We start from the raw sequence: 24,056 nt of genomic DNA on the forward strand, positions 1-24,056 counted from the left end.
ATCGCTCTGCCCTCCCCCCCCCCCCCCCAGTACACAGTCACTACCATCACATTCCCGGTGGCCAGCTTTCCTCCTTACTTACGGACCACAGCTCATCTAAGACTCTTAGACCTTCTCTGCCTGTGCTTTCCTACCCGCCCCACACTTCAAGACCCTCATGCCTGCTTCTAAATCTAATCTGTTTCTAACTTCTCCCCTTCAGGCAGCTTCCCCAACTGGAAATCTTCTGGAACCCAGACCTAACCATCTGCTTCACTGGTCTAGGACCCTTCCAGATCGTGCCAGTCCCCTAGTCTCCTCTTGCATGGGCCCTTTGCCCATTTCCCCCAGCCTGTCTCACTCCAGGACTCGTGTCTCCAGCTCCTCAGCCATCTTTTGCCTCCACACCTTTCGAGTGAGTTAGCACCTATTTTCAAAACTCAGCGCTTTAACAACTTCCTCTAGAAGGTTCTTCCCAATTCTCAATAAGTTGGATGTTGCTCCTTAGGGTTCTCAGAGGAAGAAGAACCATGGTTCAACTAATGATTTACTCATAGCCATCTTAGATTGTCCTGTTAGCTCCCTGGGGGTGGGACCTATGTTTTAACACTGTATTTCAATACGACATTGAATTTAACATTTGACATCCAATAGAAATGTTCTAAAGTCAAATAAAAGGAAAGAGAAGAAAAGAGAGGAAAGCCAGCTTGATAATTAGATGGAACAGGACTATAAATATGTTTCAGGGGAAGTGCATAAGGTCTGGGGCTGTGCACACTTGATCTCTGGATGTTTGCAAGCCTTGGAGCTGAGCTATTGAAGGAGAACAGGAGGGGGTGATTAATAAGACCACATGCATTTGAATCCCAGCTTAACCCCTTTGAAGCTGACTGCCCCACGCACATCCCTGGGCCAATCTGATCCTCAGTTTCCTCATCAGTAAGTGTGTGATCTACCAGGCTGCAGGAGGCCATGTGAGATTAAGTAGGATAATTCACGTAAAAGGTTCAGCACAGTGCCTGCAAGCAACAAATGTTTAGTAAATGTCACGAATGGTAACGTTGATGATAACTGCCAGGAAGCAAGACACCAAAGTGTTTCTAACCACACAGCAAAGGGAGATCCAATAATACAATCCTCTGCTATCTCAAGCATGAATCGCATCTGTGCAATTTCACAGACCAGCCCCTACCCTGGCGCCCTCCTTAGGGGAAGTCAACCAGATGCTCTTTACAGCACACCAGCCACACCATGGTGAGAGGTAGGGGGTGTACACCTTGCTTCTGATTTATCTGGGGTTTTAAAACTGTGCTTGGCTCATTCCACAAGATGGTAATGAGCGTTATGTGGAAGCAAGTGTTCCGTGACTCCATTGGGCCATAAGATGCAGTAAACCAACTCCAAGGGTGTTGTACATTGGCTGTAAGATTTCTCTGGGCCCTGGGAAGCAGATGGCAGGATTCACCCTGCATCTTTCATTAGACCTTTCTATGGCTTTTAGAACATTTTCTAGGACTTCTGCAAGCATTCTGACTCAAGGGCATCTCCAAGGTCAGCACAGGTCACTGGGGAAGTGGGAGGAGAGTGTGGAAGAAAGAACACAATCTCCTGGTACATATTTGGATAGTGATAGGACACATGAGTATTGTGCGTTCTGCAATTTTTCTGAGTGCATAAAAAGCATTCTATAATAAAAAAATAAAGACTTTTTTTCTTAAAATAATCGTCATATTTGAAACTTGAGAACATGAAAGTTATCACTTAAGAAAGAAGAAAGAAAACCCCTTTTAGGAAGAAAAATTCCCTATGCCTTGTGAGCTCCTAGGCAGACCCAGGTGAAATAAAGCAGAATTCAACAGCCCCATGCATTGAGGACCTTCATTCCCCAGAAACTCACCTTCAGCAGGGCTACAGGAAATACCAGTCCGATAGAGAATCAAGTAGGCAGAGAGGCTCATTTGTCATCCTCAAAGGGGTGCTTGCTTTGCTGGTCAAGAGCCCATCAAAATCCAGGGATGCTGTCCTCAGTGCTAGGCCAGAAGCACTGGTGGATCGAATCAGGGTATAAGCCTGAGGTGAGAGCAAGATGTTGACAGAGAAGTGATGGAGGCACTAGACCTGGGTACCATCCAGTAGGCAATGCCCAGTTTGATCCTTCCCCTTCAGAAATGTATTTGTCAGGGTTCCCTAAGGAACAGAACTTCTAGAATCATCTCTCTCTCTCTCTCTCTCTCTCTCTCTCTCTCTCTCATACATATATATATATATATATATATATATATATATATATATATATATATATATATATATATATATATATCCGTCATACCAGCAGCCCAACAACAAATTAGACAGAGACGCCCACCAAGTTAAGGGGCTGTTGCAGTGACACAGTTACCCTTCAGAGACCAGGTGACACCATGGTGACTGCAATCTTCTCTACTTCTCCTGGTTAGGAAACCTCTCTACATGCAGATGGAGCAGGGGAGAGAGGAGGTTCTCTCTCAAGACAAACCAAGGGCCAGGTCTTAGGCTCCCAAATCAAGAGATTTCTTGTTGTGTGCTCTGCCAACATGCTTGCCCCAGCAAGCTTTCTGTCAGCCATCAGCCAGTGCCCCTTCTGACAGGTACCCTTGCTCTCTGTGCTCAGGATTCACCCTCAATGGAAGTCTTTAGATAAGACTCGAAATTCAGGCTCTACAACTCCACAACTCCACAGCCTCCTCAACTGTGAGTGCTCAGGACTGGCTCTGTGCATCCCTTCCATCTTCCTCCCTGCTTCTCACAGAGTTTGCCTCAGTCTCTATGATGCACAGTGCATCCTTGTGCATAATTTAATCCTCAGTGTTAAGAAGGCTGACGCTAAGGGAGAAGATGCATGGGCAGCAGCAGCAGCCTGAATTTCTTTTCAAATTAAATACATTTTTTTAAAAATACAATATTGTGGATGGCCCTTGGGCTTTGCCCATTCTCTGTACATCCCTTACACTGAGACTCACCCCGGCCCCTGGTATTTCACCATTGCTCTGTAATTTATTTATTCCAGCCACTGTCACTGGCCAGCTGTGGTGGGAGTGTGTTACTCCACCATATGTTGCATGCCAAGATCTTTTGGGTTCCTCATACAGGATAAAGTAGAATACTATATATGTGTGTGTGTGTGTGTGTGTGTGTGTGTGTGTGTGTGTGTGTGTGTGTGTGTTTAACAAAACAAATCATTCAAACAAGTCATTTCCATAATAGCAGTTTCCAGTGGTACTTGAAGTTATAAGGAAGTCTTTAAGTCCGTGTGTCTGTTCAGTTATTTTTTTCCAAAGTATAGGACCTGACAACTGCTGTCAATGGGATGGCTGATGGACCTGGAAATGTAGTTTATAAATAAACATGTTTCCTGTCTTGCTCTACACAGCCAGCACTGTGTCCCTCTGTGAATGACACAGTCATCTGTCTAAGTGTTTTGGTTTCACAAATCAATATTGCCTTCTCTGGCTAAAATTGAACAGAAATCGAGGAAAACTCAGTGACATCTCTAGCTTGGTCAGGATTTTAAGGATTGTGGCAGGAACCCAACAAGATTACCCTCACACAGGCTCATATATTTCAATGCTTAGTCACTAGGGAGTGGTACCATTTGAAAGAATTAGAAGGATTAGGCTCTCTCTCTCTCTCTCTCTCTCTCTCTCTCTCTCTCTCTCTCTCAGATAATGATGTAGCCCTCAGTTACTTCTTCAGCACCATGCCTGTCCCCCATCATGCTCTCTGCCACAAGGATAATGGACTTACTCTCTGAAACTGTAGGCCCTCAATTAAATGCTTTCTTTCATAGAAGTTGCTGTGGTCATGGTGTCTCTTCCTAGCGAGAGGACAATGACTAAGACACTGGGTCTGTCCAGCATGTAGACAAGGAGGAAATCCATTGTTATCCATAAGTGGGAAATCCAGGGTTACGGATAAAAAACAGGCTCTGCTAGAATTAGGGGCCTTGGGCGATACCATGATCTCTCTCTCTCTCTTTCTCCTTCACCACATTTTTAAAAATATACAGGCCATTTTTACACAATAAAGAGACAACATTGTCAATTATCTTCCATAAATAAACTCCAGCAAAGGGGATAGTGACAGTTGTCTCTTTAAGGGTTTTAGTCCAGTTCACGGCTAACCACCCTGTCTTTGGGATACAGAGCTTGGACCACCCTGGGAGATTGTGTTCTCTGTATGCATCCTGAATTAGGAAGGGCTGACGTGGGGTGCTGCTTAGGAACCCAAGGCATGGGAGAAGCGCAGGGGCTCACGGGAAAGTGGTGGATGGACCTGAAAAAGGTGTGGCATTGTCAGACCCAGAGACAACTGTACAAAACATCACTGTGCAATGTATATGGAAGGGAAAGGGAAGCAATCCTATAGCAAAAAAAAAAAAAAAAAAAAAAAAAAAAAAAAACTCCAGAAATCAAAAACTCCAGACAGAAAGCTGAGCTGGGTCATGCTGCTCCATCCAGGGCTATCAAGAAGACACAGTGGCTCTGGGGCGTTTGCTCCCTCAAAGTACCTTCCCAGAGAAAAATCCAGGAATGTGCCCCCAATCACGATCAAAAGTATCCATTTTCATTAAACTAAATCCAAATAACTTTGAGTTCAAACAAGTTTTCCAGGAACTGAGGTATTTCAGTTCCTCCCCCCACCCAAGAAGTCCAAATTTAATTAAGATGGGACAAAGCACATCTGGACACTCAGCCTGCATGTCAGCGGTTAGCCTTGCAGGCAGCAGGGGCTGCTCAGTGACACCCTTCTTTCTTCCAGTGCATTCTGTCCTTAAGTGGTGGGGTCCAGGGGGTTGGGATTCATTACATGTCCAGTCTGCATGGCACCGAGCTATCCAAAGGGTTCTTTAGAGTCGCAGGAGCCCTGGGTGAGAATGTCTCTCACCAAAGACTCTTAGTTTTGTGACTTTGAATCTACCTCCATCTGTTAGCTTGTGTTAAGACTGCAAATGACAAGATCAATTGCTCACTTGCTCTTTCTCTCTTGTCTCTCTCTGTCTCTCCCTCTCCCTTCTTCTCTCCCTCCATCTCTCCTCCCTCCCTTTCCTTCCTCTCTCTTCCTCTCCATCCATCTTTTGCTTGCTCTTTCAATTCAGAGTGTTCATGGTATCTGTAAACCAAAACGCTCCATCCTACAGTGCTTGTCCTCTCTGACCTTGTGGAGCCAACTCAGTAAGACCACGGTGACTCTGAAAGCAAGAGAGCCTCTCATTCTCATCCAAGAGTCAACGAGACTGTTTCCCTCAGATGGAACCTTTCTTCTTTTACAAGACCCGTCTGCTTCAAGCCCACAGGGCAATTTCCCCTAGTGTCAAATGCCTGTGCCTCCGTGACCTCATGTCTCTGGGTTCATCTGACTTGATGATTGCTGCAGCTCCCAGGGTCTGACATCCTGGGATGCTAGAGTTCCCACAAGCACTGGGTCCTTCTGAGGTCGTTTCTCTGACTATGATGTTTCCTGGTGGCTTTTATTTGAAGGCCAGACTCTAACCCCACCCTGGAGAAGATGCCTGAAAGAGAAAATCCAGGCTATATGGAGAGGGACGGGCACTAGATATCCAGATTTAAACCAGAAAAGTTAAATCAATAGCTTTGGTTATACTAAAGAGAAAAAAAAAAAAAAAAGCTCTTCTTTTCTCCTTCCCACTGGGACCGCGGCCTATGTGCTGATTGTTGAAAATCAGTCATTAACAGCCAGGAAATGACTTCTCATCCATCAGAGCCCTGCTCAGCCATGTTCCAGCCTTTCCCCTCTCCCTGCGTAATTATTCTCATCCACCCCTGATTACGGTTTATAATAGCTGTAATTCTTTTCAAATCAATCACGGCTTTACCACAGGGTTACTGGGAGAAACGCGAGGGGTGCAGACGCCCCTGGCTGGCCTTCAGGTTTGGAAATTGCCAGTTTTCATCTGGGTCTCATTGAGTCATCTGGATGTTCAAAGAAAAGCTAAAGTTTTTCATTCAAAGACCTAAAAAAAAAAAAAAACTCGCTCTTGACTCTTCCCTTCAGACTTCTCTAAGAAGGGAAATGACAGTCCCCTGAGGCTGGCACGGATGCTGTTTGAAGAGAGCCTCAGGGATTGGTTTTCATGAGTTGGTGTTTCTTTGGGACTTTCCCATCTGAGTACTGTGTAAATCGTCCAATTTCTGTGATTTCTGCATGGTTTAAACAAAACTTCCTACCCTGGAGATAAACTTTGCTCATAGTAAGAACTCATTGTGAAAAAGTGTGACCATCACTTGTATACTGAGAACTTTATACAATTTTTATATTTTATACTTTATACAATTTTTATACCTTTAGCATATGCTGAGCTTACTATGTACCATATACTGTGCCGGTGATTTGTTGTTTTATTTTTTTTTTAATACATATTGTCTAATTACTGTGTTGAGGGTTCAATAGCTGGACATAGAAGAAAAAGAGATCTAGAAATAACCGTTTTAGAATTCATTGTGGGTACCTTGACTGTGCTGCGATAATCAGTAAGAGAGTCATAAAAAAAGTTATTTATACCTCCAGATCTTAGAGGTCTCATGGAAATGAATGCTGTGGAAGGTGGGGAGCAGCTATCATCCCAGGGGAAGAAGTGCTTTACAAAGACTTCTGGAAGAAGAGAGGATGAAGGAGATTGAGGCCGGGAGGAAGCAAGTGGGAACTGACATGGGCCTTGGGCCAGTGGAGGACCCATGGCTCTGCTCCATCAAGGCCTCCCCAGGAAGCTTTAGAGAACCACAGAAATTGCTCCATGAAAGTTGTAGGAACCCGAGGTCACCATAGCAAACCACCCAACAAGACATAACGCTAATGGAGATGTCATCTCCCAGACAGGGCCAACAATGAAAGGGGTGGCTTTATAATACTGGATTCCCCATCACTACAAATGCAATCTTAAAGCTGATATGCTCAAGACTGCATAGACAATTGACTTCGTGGTTTGTAAACATGCTCACCCCCACTGCAGCACAGGCTGGTTTATTGGAGAACTTTTATACTTTCCAAGGGCCCTTATAGCCTCATTTGCTGGCATCGCCTACACGACATAAAGTCATTCAAGCAGGGAAGCCCAGGGGTCTGTAGTCTGGGGAAACGTTCCAGGTAACGTCTAATCTGGAAGTCATTTTCTTTCTCCCACAGCCATGGTGGTCCACGGCAGAGGCTTCCAATGCCCTACCCCTTTAAACTTTCATGAGGCAGTAAAGTAATGTTTTTAAAGTTGTGTGGTTGTGGGGAGAAATACATGAGTTTTCAGTTTCCCTTCTGCTTTGTCATGTGTTAAAATTAACAACTACTATAACTCCATTTATAATATCAAAAAGTATCTGGTATTAAAACTACAAGCACAGTTAATCTCAGCATAAATAAGAGCCCTTCCAATCAGAACCTTTACTCAAGGGACCCACACCATCATCTTTACCTGTGTGATTTTCGAAACTTGATTTCATTTTGATTATTTATTCATATGTGTGTTTCTGTGTATCAGTGCAGTTCCTACAAAGGCCAGAAGAGGGCGCCAGACCCCCTGAACTGGAGTTACAGGTAGTTGTATGGGTGCTGGGAACTGAACTCAGATCCTTGCAAGAGCAGCAAGCCCTTCGACCTCTGCATAGTCTTTCCAGTTCCCACTTTGTTTTCTGAGGGGAGGGTCTCTGAATATATATATATATATATATATATATATATATATATATATATATATATCAAAGTGCTGCAAAAGACAGTGGCTAAAGATCACAGATGCAAATTAACAGCATGCTTTTTGTGACTGTCCCTTTCCCCTCTGACCTCTGGCTACCTTGGCATATGTAATAGATCTCACTTGGAAGGGAGCCAGAATCCCAGAATCACTGTTTTGTTTGTTTGTTTGTTTGTTTGGAGTCTTGTAGCTGATTCTGAGGGCAATCAGATGTGAAGTCCATTCCTGGGTGATCAATAATATCTGCACACACTCTTTTCTGAGGTTGAATTTATTTCCTTCAGAATTTGTTTAAATTCATGTGACTGCTGCTTTCTGGTCCACGATACAGTCACGCGTGTTTTAATTTGAAACTAACATTTTAAATTTGCTATTGTCTAGTAAAACTGATGCTTCAGGAATACGTGTCATGTTCAATTTGTCCAGGACTCGTGGCTTTGTGTAGCTGCTCTACACACATGGCTCACTCTGTGAATCTCAGGACTGAACTGACAGGGATCTTGTTCTTCTTCAGTGTTGCTGGCATCTGACATCAGCTGTCCAAGCATCTTCAGCGGAGAGCCCTGTCGCTGTGAGAAATGAATCCTTTACCCCCGTGTGAGCTACGGGGACCTCTAAGACTGCTGGACCACTCATACTGACCTCTGCTCTGGGGTCACTCTAGAAAAGACACAGGTAAGAAAATGTTGTCCTGCTTTTCCCATAATACCCTGAAGGACCCCGCCCTGCAAACTCAAATGTGCATAAACTACATTCTGTGCTTTTACATGCCAGGCCCTCCAACCAAAAGTTTAGTCCTGTCTATTTGACATCCCTTCCAGGGCTTGGGAAGATGGCTCAGTTGATAAAGTGCTTGTTGCACAATACGAGCCCCTGTGTTCAAACCTCCCAAAGCCCATTTGAACATTGAGGATGAGCATGGTGGCCTCCCATCATCCCAGCATCCAGGAGGGAGAAACAGGGGTTGCCTAGGGCAGTCAGAGCGGGGCTAACTGAGTCAGTGAACCTTGGGGTGAATAAACAATGTGGGAAGCAACTGAGGAAGACACCCAATGCCAACCTGCAGCCTCCACGTGTGCACACATGGACACCCATGAAGAAGACACCCAACGCCAACCTGTGGCCTCCACGTGTGCACACACAGGCACAAATGCACGCAGACCGCACACAAATACACATGCCAAACCAAGAGCCTCTTCCTTTTCTCACATGATCGCCTTTGGAATAGGATTTTAAATAAAACCATTTTCATTAGTATGTCAATGAAAGACGATACATATATGGGTATATCTAACTGTGTTATATTGCAAGAGGATGACACTAACTAATCCAAAAGAAAATGACTTTAAGGTAGAATTTCAGGCATGAGCATCCATCAATGGGGAGAGAGTCATTTACAGCAAAAGTGGGCTTTCTGGGGCCTCTCAAGATGTACAACGTTGTCTTGTAGTTGCCAATGTGTTTATCATTTCTTGGCAACAGAGAGTCTTTGAGCATGGGAAAGTATGTATTTAAAAAAAAAAATCAACCAACCAAATAAACAAGCAAAAAAAAAAAAAAAAAACCCAAGATGTCACTAGGATTGCTATTCGTATTGCTCAAAGTCATAAAAATGAATTAAGGATGCTTCAGTCAAGCCTGGCAGATAAACAAAGAGCATGATGGTCTAGGACGTTAGGCTAGAGTCTAGCAAGAACGAGACAAAAAATAAAATAAAAAAAATAAAGAGTAAATTGCAGCCAGGAGGAGCCTGGGGTTTTCTAGAAATATACTGGAGCCAAGAAGCATACAGAAAGAGAGGGGAGAGGGAGTGGGGAAGAGAGAGAGAGAGAATGGGAGAAAAAAGGAGGGAGGGGGAGAGGGAGGGAGGGAAAGAGGGAGAGAAGAGTGAACAGGGTGTCTCCTGGAAGGAAGAGTGGGTACTAACAGCACCTTGCACCCTGCACCCCCCTCTGGACTCCAAAAGGGATGTCTGTCAGAAGGGTCTGCTCCCAGTTTCCCGTATTCCTATGGCCCAGTGGCAGCCTATGTTCTTGTAGGAAAACATTTCAGAGGCATGAATAGCCAGATGAAGCAGAATTTCAGAGGAACTCAGCCTTAGATCTAGCAGAAAAGGAGCCTACCCTACCCAACCACCCATTGACTACAGGATCAGGTCACCAATCACGTGTCACATCTTGTCTGAACAGACCAACAAATGAAATAAACAAACAAATCCATACATCTGTTCTCTCTTCCCTGGAATAATCAGTTAGTGCTGCAGGAAGCAGGTGATGCAGCCCACTGCTATGGAGCTGCTGTCCTCGCGATGCTCACGTGGACACCGAGCAGGTCCCCTTGACACCTGTCGGGAAGGTGATGCCAGGAGCAAGAAGAATAGAAAGCACCAAGTCCAGCCACTGGTGCTGAGAGACAGCAGGATGAGGTGGATGGGAGGCTATGAAACTGGGAAATGTCTTCCTTTCTCTGAATGAGTAGGATGGGCAGCGGGGCTGCGACAGTCACAGCTCCTGCTTCGAATCCCACAGAAAAACATCTAGGGTCTTGCCAACAGGATGTGCTACCCAAGGGGCTCCAGCACGTGTGACAACAGGTCTAGTGCAGAGTGTCGGGTGTGGGTTTGAACGTCATGGCCGGTGTGGTGGGGAGTGTGGAGAGAAGGGAGGGCTGGACTGAGCGGAGTCCAGCGGACCTCAGTGTGGCACCCAAGCAGTGAGGGGAAGGGAGCAGGGCTCATCCCTGCCTTGATGTGTGCCTCAAGGGAGGGGGTGGGTCAGTGAAGAGAGTGTAGTGTACAGTGCTTATTTGTTTCTCTAACAGTTTCTGACAGTGGTTAGCAAGTGCCTTTACGAAAGGCAGGTTCAAGACCCAGGTTAAGAGGCAGGTTCAGCCCTCCAGTGAATTGCCACACGAGGACACTATGGCTTCTGCCTGGGGGCAGGCTGCCAGTCTTTGCCTCCTTAACTTTTTTTTTTGCAGCTTCTGGAAATAGGTACTTCTGAGGTGCTGTTGACATGTTAACATGACAGATCAAACCCCTTTCAGAGCAGTGGACTGAGACTCTTAGAGCAGCCCTTGAACAGAGCTCAAGGATCAGCACCATCTTGAAAGATTTCTATTGAGTGTACTTGCTTCTGTGATGAGCTTGGCCCAGAATAGTTTGGGTGATCACCACAATCATGCAAAGATAGTTGAAGAGAAAGGGTATATCCTATTCTAACGCCATTTACCACACCCATATAATTCAGGTAAGATTCCACAAGCCTGGTTTAGATTGTTCAGTAGATATGAAAAGATGGAACTGGAAAATCTGATTGGGTGTTTGATTGGCCAATTCTGATATCAAGTCACTCATGACTGAGTGTAAGCAAAGACGTATGCAAAATAATACAGCAAGCCCCTGTAAGGAAAGCGCAGACATAATGAGAACCTGTAATCAGCTGAAATCCACCCTCATCTCTGCACTCCAAAGATGTAGGAACCAAGACAGAGAAGACGCTTGATCACATGGACACAAGATAAGCCATGTGAGACGCATTTACTGTGTGAAATATTACTTAGCCAGGAAAAGTAACAAAGCACTGTCCCATGATCCTAGAGGGTGGCCTTAAAGTCATTGAGTGAGCGAAGACAGGCATCAGAGGCACCCTTCCATTCATAAGCAGTGTTACGATGGGCAACATCCTGAAGCTAAACGCGGATCCCGGTGGCCAGGTCCAGGGAAGGAGGGATGGCTGTGACTGTGAACAGAGAAAGCTCCTTTGGGGTGAGAAAGACTTAGGAAGTGATGACCACAGAAGCATCACCTGCTCAAACCTGCAGATTGTTCAGTGCGGCAGATTTTTATGAGTTTTGTTTCAACATAAAAATATGAAATAGATTTTTCTCCTTTGCCATCAAGTATCAGTGATGAGTAGCTCCTTGGAGAGGAGTGGAAAATCAGTTTCCTCCAATGGAGTATCACTGGGTAAACAGCCACAAACCCCTTACCCATGAGCAACTGGCTAACACAAAGCAGACTCCATGGTACTTGTGTGTGTATGTGGGGGGTGTCTTTCTTTTGTCTTGTTAGGATTTTTGTTTGTTTGCTTTGATTTGCAAGTGTTTGTATGTGATGTGTGTGTGTGTGTGTGTGTGTGTGTGTGTGTGTGTATGTGATGTGTGTGGTGTATTTGTGTGTTATGTGTGTGGTGTGTGTATGTGTGTGTGATGTGCGTGTGTTGTGTGTGATGTGTGTTAAAGAGAGAGAAAATGAACATAAGGTAGGATGGAGAAGATAAGTGAGGAGGCTCTGAGAAGAGTTGGGGAAAGGGAAACATGGTCAAAATGTAGTGTATTTTAAAGACTTTTTAAATACAAAAATAGAAAAAAAAACAGAACTAGATACTTCTTTTAGAAAGATGACTTTAGATGTTTAGCAGGCTCTGAGGCAAAGGCTCCTCTCTGGAGACCACACTCCACCTAGGAACTTCTGTCTGAATCACGTTTTTAATATATAAAATATCAGCCATGAAATTACAAAGGGGATTAATTACAGTAAAACGCAGCTACCAAATTATTTTTAAATCAAGTTTACAAGATCGTAATATACTTATGTCTATAGTAGCATGTTAAATGGCGAGAACTAGCCGTTAAGTGAGGATTGCACCATATCAGAGCTTCCACCAGTGCCCGGTGACTCTGCCAAGACCAGCTTCACAGATGCTGGCAACCGTGGCTCCTTACTGATCTCCATAGTTGGTGCACATCACAACCCCTCAGACTGCCCGGAGACCATTGGAGAGTATATGTGAAGACTTTCCATTCAGGACTGTGGAGACGGTTCAGTCCAGAAAGTATGTGTCATACAAACACGAGGCTTCAGATTTGGCCCCTAGAACCCAAGTAAAAAGCCAGGTGTGTTAGCATGCACTGCTAAAGCAGTGAGAAGGGTCCCTGGAGCTAAGCAACCAGCCAGCCTAGCCCAAGAAGAGTCCAGGTCCGTCAGAAACCCCATCTCTAAAGAAAGGCAGACTGTGGCTGAGGAAAGGTAGCTAAGGTTATCCTCTGGCCTCCACCCCAAGCTCCCAACACACAAAGAATTCATAAGTGGAACCATTTGGAAGGGCACGTGGGGAAAATGCAAAGGATTTAGTATTCTAAAACATCGTTCACCCTTCAGTTAGAACACTTTCCAAACTCAGTCAATGAGTAAGAAGGAAATATCTATGCAATTCTTGTCATTCTATGGGGTGTAGACAACAGACTCATTCTCAGTGAACAGACAAGTCCCTTTAGATGCAAACTGAGCTCATGGTGTCCATGTGACCAGACAAGAGGGAGTCTGTGCTCTGTCTTGAGAACAATCTTGCTGGAGGGCAGGGCGGTGACTTCCGCAGAGAACCAGCCTGGTTATGCGTCTCTAGCCTTCGGTGGGGAGAGTGTGATGCTTGAGCCTGCTAATTTCTCTACGCTGCCTGTCACTTCATGACATCTGTGGTCACCAGACGCTTCAGCTTAGCCAGGACAGCTTAGCCAGGCAGATAAGGTGCACGTGTAGAATATTCAGAAAGATAAATCGAGAAACAAACATAGACGTTTGGTGGGGCTTTTCCTTAAAAACACACCTCATGATCTATTAGTGTTGCAACAGGCTATTGGTGAAACATTCTTAGGAGGGTTGTTTGAAGACAGCTAGAATGTAGAATGATGACTGGAAGCAACAGTTACTTATTTTTTTGTGAAGACTTAACCCAGGGCTTTGCTTAGTGGTCAGGACTTTGGTTCACTTTGATGCCCTCCAACTCTCTGGCCCATAGCTTCTGAGAATGTTCATCCTGGCCCTCTGTCTTCTACCCAACCTTCCTTCCTCTTGACTGCTCCTCTGGAAGTGAAGTTGACTCTGAAGCCTTCAGAGCCTAATGTGCCTGTGTGTCTGTGTGTCTGTGTGCATGTGCCTGTGTGCCTGTGTGCCTGTGTGCCTGTGTACCTGTGTGCCTGCCTGCCTGCTTGTCTGTCTGTCTGTCTGTAGGAAGCTGTCCTGCATACACACCATTTCCCCTGCTTGTCAGCCTGCAACTCCCTTGGTCTTTGACACTCCAGGAAGTTCCACCCCTCACTGCGTGCAATAGGACCTTGTGGCCTTCCTCCTTTCTCACTGCAGTCTGACACCATTTGTCGAATGCAAGTGGCCTTGAATTCTCCATCCTTGTGCCCCTGCCTCCTGGGTGCTGGGATTTCTGTCCCGTGCTACCACACCTGATATAAGCAGTGTTTTGTTAAATGCCCCCCCCCAAGACTATCCCCCAAACTATTGCTTGTCCCTGAGATATGTTCTTTTAGCTGAGCTGCCCTGTCTGGCCTCAGAGGGAGAGGAATGCCAAGCCTCACAGAGACTTGATGTGCCAGAGTAGGGGGATACCCAGGGAGCCCCCATCTGCTCAGAGGAGAGGGGGTGGGGATGGGGGTGGGGAAAGGATTGTGGGAGGGAGTGACCAGGAGGGGGTAGTGAGTGTGATATAAAGTGTATAAGTAAAAAATTAAATTAAAAATTGCCCCCCCCCCCAAATAAAATCCCCTTTCCTTTCATTTCCTTTCCCCTGTCTTTCTTTACAACATCTCTGATCACGCCAACACTGGAAGGTTAGTTCTTGCTGGGATGAGGTGTCCATGAACCTGGGTCTAGCCTCAGAGCCCTTTCAAACCAAGGAGCCAATTAACCTGAAGTGAAAGAACACGTGAGGCAAAGCCTTGGCAACTCTGTAGTACATCCTTGGCAATGAGCATCTGTGAGCAGTTAAACACTGGCCGAGGGCTAGGTCCCGGGGCAGTGAGAGCTATCCCTTCATCCCCAGCTGGGCTGTGCGGCCAGAATGCCTGTAACTTAGCCATGCTGGATAAGTCATGCCTTCCTTTGATTTAGGTGGGGATCCTGGTCCTGAGACCCACGAGGGGAAAAGAAGACAGGTAAAGCATGTCAGTTGCCTGCCTGAGGAGTACCACTCTCCTGGCCTGTCAGTCAGGCCCTGGTCCAGCATGAGGAGAACAGGCAGCCTGGGGGTCCTTCTTACTAAATGGCAAGCTCCGGGACTCTGACGTTCATTTAGTGTCCAGGCCCCCATCAGTCTGGTGGAATCAACTTTCCCATTTTCCCCTAGGCTTCCCCACCTTCTGCTTTTGATCATCTTTTGTCCACTTCACGGGAACTCCATTCCCTCCCATCCTCCTCCTCCTGCCCCCCATATCACTGGATGCCTTTGTTTCCAAGAGCATTCAGTGTCATTTTAGCTTTTAGCCATTTGTTTTTATTTTTTAGTTATATATACTTTTTGAGATACAGCATCTTCACATAGTTCAAGTTGGCTTTGAACTCACGATTCACCTGCTTCTGTCACCTGAGCACGGGATCACTATCGATACTACCACACCCCGTGTGATCCAGGTTTCGTTATACTGTCCCACCCTAACGGAACTCCCTCCCCACCTCCTCGTCTCCTGACCAACTGAGAGCATTTCTGCTCACACAGTCAGCCACTGCGAGCTGTGTTCTTTGCTGAGTAGAGCGGTCCACTCACGGTGCCTTATCCTTTGTCAAGAGTCAACTCCTGCAGCCGCTCTTCTCTCCAGTCTAAACCCATGCTACAGTCCAATCCCAGTGTCAAAGATGGAAACCGTGGCCAGCAAGTGCAGCCGCTGTGGGGTCAGCCCCTTCTGCCAAGCCGGTCTAGGCAGACATGCCAACACCTTCCGCTCAGGGCCTCCTCACTGTGGAAGAGTCTAAGCATGGGGAAGAGCATAGGAACCCAAACTCCCCTCCCCACGCACCGGGCTGTTCTCCTTTTCCTGGGCACCGGCCCTCACTCAATGATGGGGGAATCTGACAGGTGAGTTCCTATCCTCTGTGGCATCTTCTGGCTAGGGACCTGAGGAGACAGGATGAGCTACCACCAGTCACGGGTCTATCTCCTATAGCACAAAATGATCACCCAAAGAGATCGCTCCTCCCTGCCCCTTAGCACCAGGAAGCAGCCCCATATCCAAAGGTGGAGGCAGTTACAGTGAGCAAGGACCGACCCAAGTGTCACATTTCCATAACTTGATGCACATGGTGGAGGATCTGCTGGCCCATGGAAATTGCCCTGACTTTTGAATGGAAAGATTGGTTGGAGCCCAGCTCCTGCTGGCCCCTGGGTAAAGAAGCCCTGCAAGAGAGACATGAAACCAACTCCATTTCCACCGGAAGTATCCCTTCCTTCGGTTCAACAGCCCAAGCCCCTCCCAGAAAGCGCCCGTTTTCCCAGCAGTGTCCCTGCCTCGCTGTTCTCAGCATTTGCAAGGTTGCCCACAGTCTGAGAGTGAGGTGCTCAGCGCTGGGAGTAGTGGGTGAGTTCCTCATGCCTCCAGCTCGCCTGTGCAGATGGATCTGCAGCTGATTAATGACACTCTGAGCCACTGCAGCGCTCATCTGCTTAACAATCCGATTTCTAGGACGTTTTAGAAGTTGTTAGCTGACTGCCAAAAATGAGGATCATTAAAAATAGATTCACAGCTGTTGAGGAAGCCAGAGATATAATTTTACCTTCATTATGCCTTATTGCAGATGTTATTGATTTAATCTCGTTGCATTTTACTGTGTAATATCAATTGGCACTGTCTTTGCTGTAGAAACTGGAAACTGTGTTTGTTCTTCTTGTCTTCATAGCAGAAGGTATAGTTAGTCGGACAGTCCAAGTAGGTCCAAGTCGTCATCCCGTTACCCGGACCTACCCACCACCTCGGTCGGCCACCATAGCTGAGACCCATGTGCCGCCTTCAGAGACGACTCAGCATAGACCCGTGACAGAACAATAATCTGAAAATGGGGCATCTACATTCTACATCCTTTAGGATAATGTTCAAGCTTGTGAACCATCAGCATCAAATAAATGAGGAAAAAGGGGTGGGGGACATCCTTCCAGCCCCTTCCGGGTTTGCCTGGGCTTCGCCACACACGCCGTTGTGTTGGATTCTTTGCTTTTGCCACCAGTCCTGTCATCTAAAATCTTACACTGAACCCTGATAAATAGAACTTAATACTAAGTAAATTAGGATGCAGTAGAGTGTTGTCTTTCCAAAAGTGTTACTCTGAAGACTCATTCTGAAATATTCTGAGATAATTAAAAAAAAAAAAAAAGGTTCAGAACTGGAAAGTTTGAGAATGCTACATTAAAGAAGCCTAGGAAACCCAACATGAGGGTGCTCTTCTTAAGTCGTTACAATTGTGGCCGATTAAACGCTCCTGGGTACCAAAGAAATTTAACTGATTCTGTTCAATAAAGCATTTTCCAGGCTAATTTGATACAAAGATATCTGTTCTATTCACGTACTAACATGCCTCAGCGTTCATTAGCCGCAATGACCGGTCAGCACCTTGGAAATTCCTCCGCCTTATGTGCTGCTCTTGGGGGCTCCATCTTGCATTACAGGGGCCTTGCAATGATTGAGCTTGTGGCCTAGGCAGCATCCCTCATCTCCTGTCCCTGTCCCTACCCTGCCACCTCAGCCTCCTAACTCTGAATAGCCCACCAATCAATTTGCATCTCCTGCCTCCACACAACCTGCCCTCTCATGACCAGAGAGAGCCAGGCTGTGCTTGCCACATCATCTGTGGGTGCAGCAGGGCTTAGAGAAATTCTCCACAGTTCTACCAAGCCCAGCTCAGATGACACTAGCTGCGTGATTATTCAAGTTCGCACCTTTTTTTTGTAGCTATGGCTTTCAGGGGAGTCACGTAACCACTTGTCATGGTACCCCTTCGCTGGCACGACACACATAAAACCATGCACCAAACAGATGAGACAGAAACACTTCTCTGTTTGTAAGAGATTAGCAGAAAGCCTTTGTCTGCCACCAGTAGCATTTGAAAGGGCTCCCTAGGCAATATTTAGGTTGGTGAGTGCACACAGAGGAATTTATCAACTCTGGGGGATATTGTCAAAGACTCCCTCTTTGTGACCATTCCAGGATTTTAGGTATTGTTAAGGCTAGTGAACAGTTGTGTGAAGTGTGTGTGTGTGTGTGTGTGTGTGTGTGTGTGTGTGCTTCATAGAAAGTTTAGCACCTTTGATCATGAGTTCTAACATCTGCTATCAGCTAGCAAAGAATGTGAAATATCTCTTCTCAGCTCTCCTCAGCGCTTCTGTATACCAGATTGGGGGATTCTAGAAAAAGAAACAAAATTAAAAACAAAACAAAATGAAACAAACAAACACCATTCTACACCTCCCATGGTGACTTAACTGTGGGCAGAATCTAGCCAGGTATCAGATAAGGCTAGCTAGGAATTAGCTTCATTTGGCAACTCCGTTTTTGTTAACTCTCCAGTATCGGACAACTTGTCCAGAGTAGCAATGCCTGGCTGTGTGTCTCTCCACATATCCACTACGGTGCTTAACACTGAACCCCATTCCCATCTGCTAACTAGTGAGTTAGCACCGTCAGGCAGGATGGAGCAGATCTGTTCTCAGAAGGGCTCCAGCCACAGAAGGTGGATTGAAAAGCTAGCCACACTTGCCACTTGCATGTGGAATGCCCCAGAGAACCATCTACACCTTTGAGATCGCATCAGTTGCTAGACGTACCCAAGAATCGTGTTTAGGAAAGGCAAGGGGGCGTGGTTATGCTTATACATGATCTCATAGACTTCCAAGGCAGGCAGGCATCTTTGAGGATACTTAGAGGTAGACACCAGGCAGGGGAACAACTCACAGGTGTACCCCTAACTCACTAAGGGGTGATGCTGGATAAACTACTCCACACAATTCAACCCAAGACCGAATCCCCAGGTCTTGCAAAAAGTACCGCTCTCTTCTGCTTCCAACTTCTTTTGTAGCTCTGGTAGAATTTAGAATTCTGTCTCTTAAAGATCAAACCCAAATGGAAATTCCAGAAAGAATGCGAAAGACCAAAAAGAAAACCTTAATCTGGGATATGCTTGAATGTCCTGAAAAATATGCTCACTCACCTGTATGCTATGGGGAAGGTGTGTTTAGACAAATAACGAGTTCCCTTTTTTACCACGCTTTTAGAAAGGAACGGCATAGGAGCCAGACATGTTAGTAAGAGGTTAGAAAAATAGAAACGTGTTTTACACAGCTAAAACTAAGCCATTAACTTCGCTGCTGAACAAAGAAATAAAACATTACATAAAAACCAGACTGAAGGAAAATGGCATAGTGGCGCCACCTGGTGTCTATTTTCTTTTACAACAGCTGGTGTTTCCTGCGCCCTCTGGTGGTGCTGCGCAGGCAGGAAACCCATGGTGCCCGTTCCTTTGCTTTGTGCTGGTTGCACAGGTAAAAGCAGTCCCTTGGTGTAGCTGCTAAGCAAGATAGACGTGCAGTCGCCATATCCAAACAGAACAAGCGAAAACACACCATTTCCCATTTATTGCAGGGCAGTTTTCTTTTGGATGTATTTCAGACAAACCCTGACTTGTAATCTAAATAATCACGTTTGTCTCTTTCCAAAAAAAAAAAAATCTATTGAGTTTGATTTTCTAGTTCAATACCTGTGTTAACTTTTACTTATTTTTTTATATCAAAATAAACTTTGATTTCAAAACTGTAAGGGATGGATGTGAGTATTTGACTCAGAAGTGAGCCCCATTCCCATATGTTTCTGTTAACCTAGATAATGAGGATTATTTCAGTCTACCTTCCTTCTTTGAGTATGTCGCCGTGGCCAAGAACAAATGAGATGACTGTTTATGGAAGCAATCGAGAAATGGAGCAGGCATTATTTGTACAAAACAGAGGTACTATTGTGTGAGGATTTTTTTTTCTAGCTAACTTCAGTTCCAGCCCAAATATCTTATGGCTCCAGAATTTTTAATTGGTTAATTGTGGAAAAGCCAATGAATGGGGAAGTTAAAAGTCCCGTTCTACTGCCAAGGTTTAGGGTGAGGCACATCATTCATGTGAACATGGCACGTCTTCCATAAAACAGGGGTGTGGCCGCAATGCTTGCTCTGCTTCTAAAAGCCTTTGGCCATTTTGCCACTGACATCTGACCCTGGAATATTATGGGTTTTTCTTTCAACTTCTTCCTAACTCAAACTCACCCTGGCAGATTAACCAGGGAAGGCTGGTATTTCCAAAACGCCTCTTGGTTAGTGTGAATCTAATCACCTCCTTGCTCTGGTTAAGGTTTGACCTAGCAACTCCCCGCCACTCCTCCTCAGGGCATCTATGGCGACTGCTCTAAGGTCGAATATTCCACACTTTGTGCTCAGGGTCGTTCTGCCCATGCAGTGAGCCTTCAGACAGGCAGCACAGGCGCAATCCAGGTTTTGTCATGAACCATACATCTCAGTGCCTCCATATCCCCATCTGTGAAATGGGTACTTTATTATTGACTATCACAGACTGAGGTGGCACTGAGTACACACTGGGGATCTCTGTCCCAGACACTGAGTAGCTGTCACTCTTTCAGTTCACAGAGCACACTCTAGAAGTTCAAGTCACTTCTGAATTTGATCCCAATGTCCTTGCTGTTTTGTTTCCCATTTTCTAGCAGTCCAACATACATTCATTCCAACCTCCACCCCAAATACAGAGTTCAATATACACTGACTTAAATTTACAAATTTAAACAATTTATGAAGTGTATGCACACCACAGGCCTGTTTTTTTGTTTTGTTTTTGTTTTTTTTTTTTGGGGGGGGGGTTGGAGACAGGGTTTCTCTGTGTAACCCTGGCTGTCCTGGAACTCACTCTGTAGACCAGGCTGGCCTAGAACTCAGAAATCCGCCTGCCTCTGCCTCCCGAGTGCTGGGATTAAAGGCGTGCGCCACCATGCCTGGTCAGGCCTGTATTTTATTTATGATCCAGTACTGAGTCCACCTCCATGAACTATAATATAGTTATCATAAACTCAACATCATGTTGATGGATCTTGCCTGGCTACTGATATTTCACAGTTTGTGTATACGTGTAATTTTGATTCATGGTATTTTCAGTTTACAATGGTTTTGTTGGGGACATAGTCCCGTTGTAAATCGAGGAGCATCTGTACTTCTGAAGACCCCCTTCAGGCCTCTGCTGCCGCAGTTCCTTAAAAAAGAAAAAAAGAAAAAAAGAAAAAAAATTCACTTCTTCCTCTCTAGTGACCCCTGGTGGCCAGCATGGAAACGAACATGACAAGCAGTGTTAGAGACTGTTCTTGGTGACATTTTGAAACACCACGTGTGTCTTAGACAACATCCCCTCCTCCTGTCTCCCTCACACTGCTGCCTCCCCTACGCTGGGCCCCCCTCACACCCTAACATATTGCTGCCTGTTCAGTAACCACTGGCTACGTGCATTTACTGAATCCCTAGTATGTGGCAGGTTCAAACAATACCATCTTGAGAAATCCATGCAGATTCTAAAGACAGAGAGAACAATAAAATATGGAACATAGATTTTATTATGTTAACTTGTATTGATTATATACTGAAATGATACACTGTATCTTACAGAGTTTTTATCACTAGAGATGTGTACAGGCTCATGACCCAATTACTCTGTCATATACTATGTTCCTGTAATACTTTCTCTCCTGTGACAGTTCTTGTCTTTAAGATTGGGTCTGGCTATGTAAGCTCAGGCTGTAACTGGGGTTGCAGGTGTGTACAGAGCCACCCCCTCCTTCTCCCAGGCTGGGGTTAAAACTAGTGCCTTGTGCATGATACAAAAGGGCCCTGCCTCTGAGCCGCAGCCGCAGCTGCAGCCACAGCCTGTTCTAAAAACTATTTGAGACAAGATCTCATTAGATTGACCAGAATCAGCCTGGCCTCTTTGCAGCCCAATCAGGACTAAAATTGAAGACCCCTCCTGTCTCAGTCTTCAGGGTAGCTGGGATTAAAGGTCTGCACCACCGAGCTCATAGCTTCAGGGTTTTGTTGGTTAGTTTTTTACTCTGAAGATTTCATATACGTATAGAATGTATTCTGAGTACTTTCTCCACCAACCGTCTCTTATCTTCCACCCATCCACACCAGTTTCCCCAGTCTCTAATTCTGCTGGCCCTGTTGGCAGACTCACGACTTTTGGGCTAGTCTTGTAATTGTTGTTAGTTTAATCGGTGCCATCTGCATGAGCTATCCTCCTGAGCCGAGCTGTGAATGGCAGCACAGCTGAAGGCAAGGACACCCTTCTCCCTGAATCTCAGTAGCAAATGACTTAGCAGTAAGTGATGACACCCTCCTCTGCCGGGGCCTGCCTTTGACTGGCCCATTCCTGCCACCCTGCACAGGGTCCACAGCTCAGTGAGTCTGTGACTGCAATAGCAGCATCTTGCCCAGAAGATGGCATCTCACAGCCGTTCTCCCTCGATGTGGCTCTTATACTCTTCCTCATCTCCCTTTTACAGTGGTCCATTAACTTGAGAGGAAACAGCGTGCGTGCGTGCTTGTGTGCGTGCCTTGCTTAGGGTCTGATCACCCATCTGTCTCCTAAGCACAGAACACTGTGCAGCCATGCATCTCTGCCTGACTAAGCCTGGGAGAAGCTTTTGTCTGTGGGTGTGAGCCTCAGCAGGGCAGGTTGGTGTGATGTCGGTTCAGCTAAACAAAGTCTGTAGTTCCCCTCCAGGGCACAGGTTTCTGGTCAGGCTTCCAAGCATGGGCTCCCTCTTGTGGAGCAGGTTTTCAATCCAATTAGAGAGCGCTTGGCTACCCCCATAATAGGAATGCCATTATTGCACATCTTGCCGGGCAGGTTGATCTTGTAGTTCGTAGGCTTCGCATCTAGGTAAGAGTTTGGATGGCGTTTCCCCTAGCAGCCTGCGTAGCACTGTCAGGTCTATAAGTGCTAGCTGGCAGGGAGAGCGGCCTCTTCAATGGCTGTATAAGTGTTAATGTTTGTGGATGTACACTCTCTATTCAGACAGTCTGTGAGTAAGCCATCGATTAAGCAACATTGAAGATAATACTTAAAAAGCATCCTTTGCAGTTTCTATGGCCACTACACCAGCTTCTGGCAAAATAAAAATAAAAAGATAGTCATGATTGTGTGAGCAACATCCTTAGTGAATTCAGCTGTTTCTCTTTTCTCTCCCTCCTCATTCGTCAGTGAGGATTTTGATATTCAGATTACAATCACAAGATAGAGTGAGTCAGGGGTCCTTAAATCACATATGGAAGTTAACCTTTCACCTTGAGCTGCATCCTAAGTTAAGAATAAATAATGATTGCATTAAGCCACACGTGGTCTTTTAAAGATGTGTTATATTGTGTATGTGTTGTCTGTCTGTGTCTACACATGGGCATGCATGTGCTCTCAGAGGCCAGTAGAGGGCGTCAGAACCCCTGTAGCTAAAGCTCTAAGCAGTCATGAGCTGCCTGTGACAGGAGAGTTAGGACCCCAGGAAGAGCAGTATAAACTCTTAACCTCTGAGCCATCTCTCTAGGCAAGCTAATGGTAGTTATCTTAAATGATATTGGATAGTTGGTTAATATGGGTTGTTGTTGTTTTTTTTTTTGAAATAAGTTCCTACAAGCAGATTTGCAAACTCAAAGGGTATATATGTTTTGATGACTTTTAAAAACTATAAGCCAACTTTTGTTGAGAAATTGAACAGTTATTTTACTCTTATATTCCTTATGTAAAAAGCCATGTATGGCATTGAAGGTAGATTACTTCTTGGTACCTTGAGGATGATAGTTGATGGATAATTCTGCTCACAGAAGATGCAAAAGAAGATGCTGCCTTTTAGGAATGATGGCTTTAGAATGGAAATTAAAAAAAAAAAACCGCATGAGCTGTGTAGGTACTTTCAAGAAATAAGGATTATAGAAAAGGAAGCAGCAAGTAGCTTGCGTGTGCCTGGGCAGAACGTCAGCACTGAAGGGCGTTGGTTGTTATTGTGGTAGGGGAGCTCCGGTCCAGCCAGTCCGTCTGGGATATAACTCACACTCTGCGGATGGGCCACTTGGACCTGGCAGGCAGGCTGCATCTTTGAATCCATCTATGGATTCTCTCTGTAAATCTCACTCCATACAGCTGGGCCCTTTTCATCTATCACAGACCACCGCCTTCTTGTTTGATAACTACATTTGGTCCTTTAAGAGACGCAGATGTTAGATGTGGAAGGGGTGAAGATAAGACCACAAAACTTTTAAGATTCCTCCCAACTCTGAGACTCCTGCATGAGAGGCTCTGCAAGGAAGTGAGAGCGGCTGCCTGGTGCCTGCGTCTGCTCTGGAAGAGATCACGGTGGCCTGCGAGCCACATTGCAATCCACAGGGAACCGGGCTCTCTGGAAGTCAGAGCAGAAAATCTCTCTGCTTTTGGCTACAGGCTACAGTTCTTTCATCTTAGACCCTAACTAAATCCAGAAT

The 24,056-nt window shown here is 45.5% G+C and overlaps 1 pseudogene; it reads left to right on the forward strand.

The window, feature by feature from the left end:
• Nucleotides 1-11,389: 11,389 nt before the first annotated feature.
• The window catches only part of LOC110316810, a 38,768-nt pseudogene continuing 26,101 nt past the window's right edge, over nt 11,390-24,056 (forward strand).

This window comes from Mus pahari, chromosome 2 (assembly GCF_900095145.1).
Source record: "Mus pahari chromosome 2, PAHARI_EIJ_v1.1, whole genome shotgun sequence".
In the NCBI taxonomy this organism is placed as follows: Eukaryota; Metazoa; Chordata; class Mammalia; order Rodentia; family Muridae; genus Mus; species Mus pahari.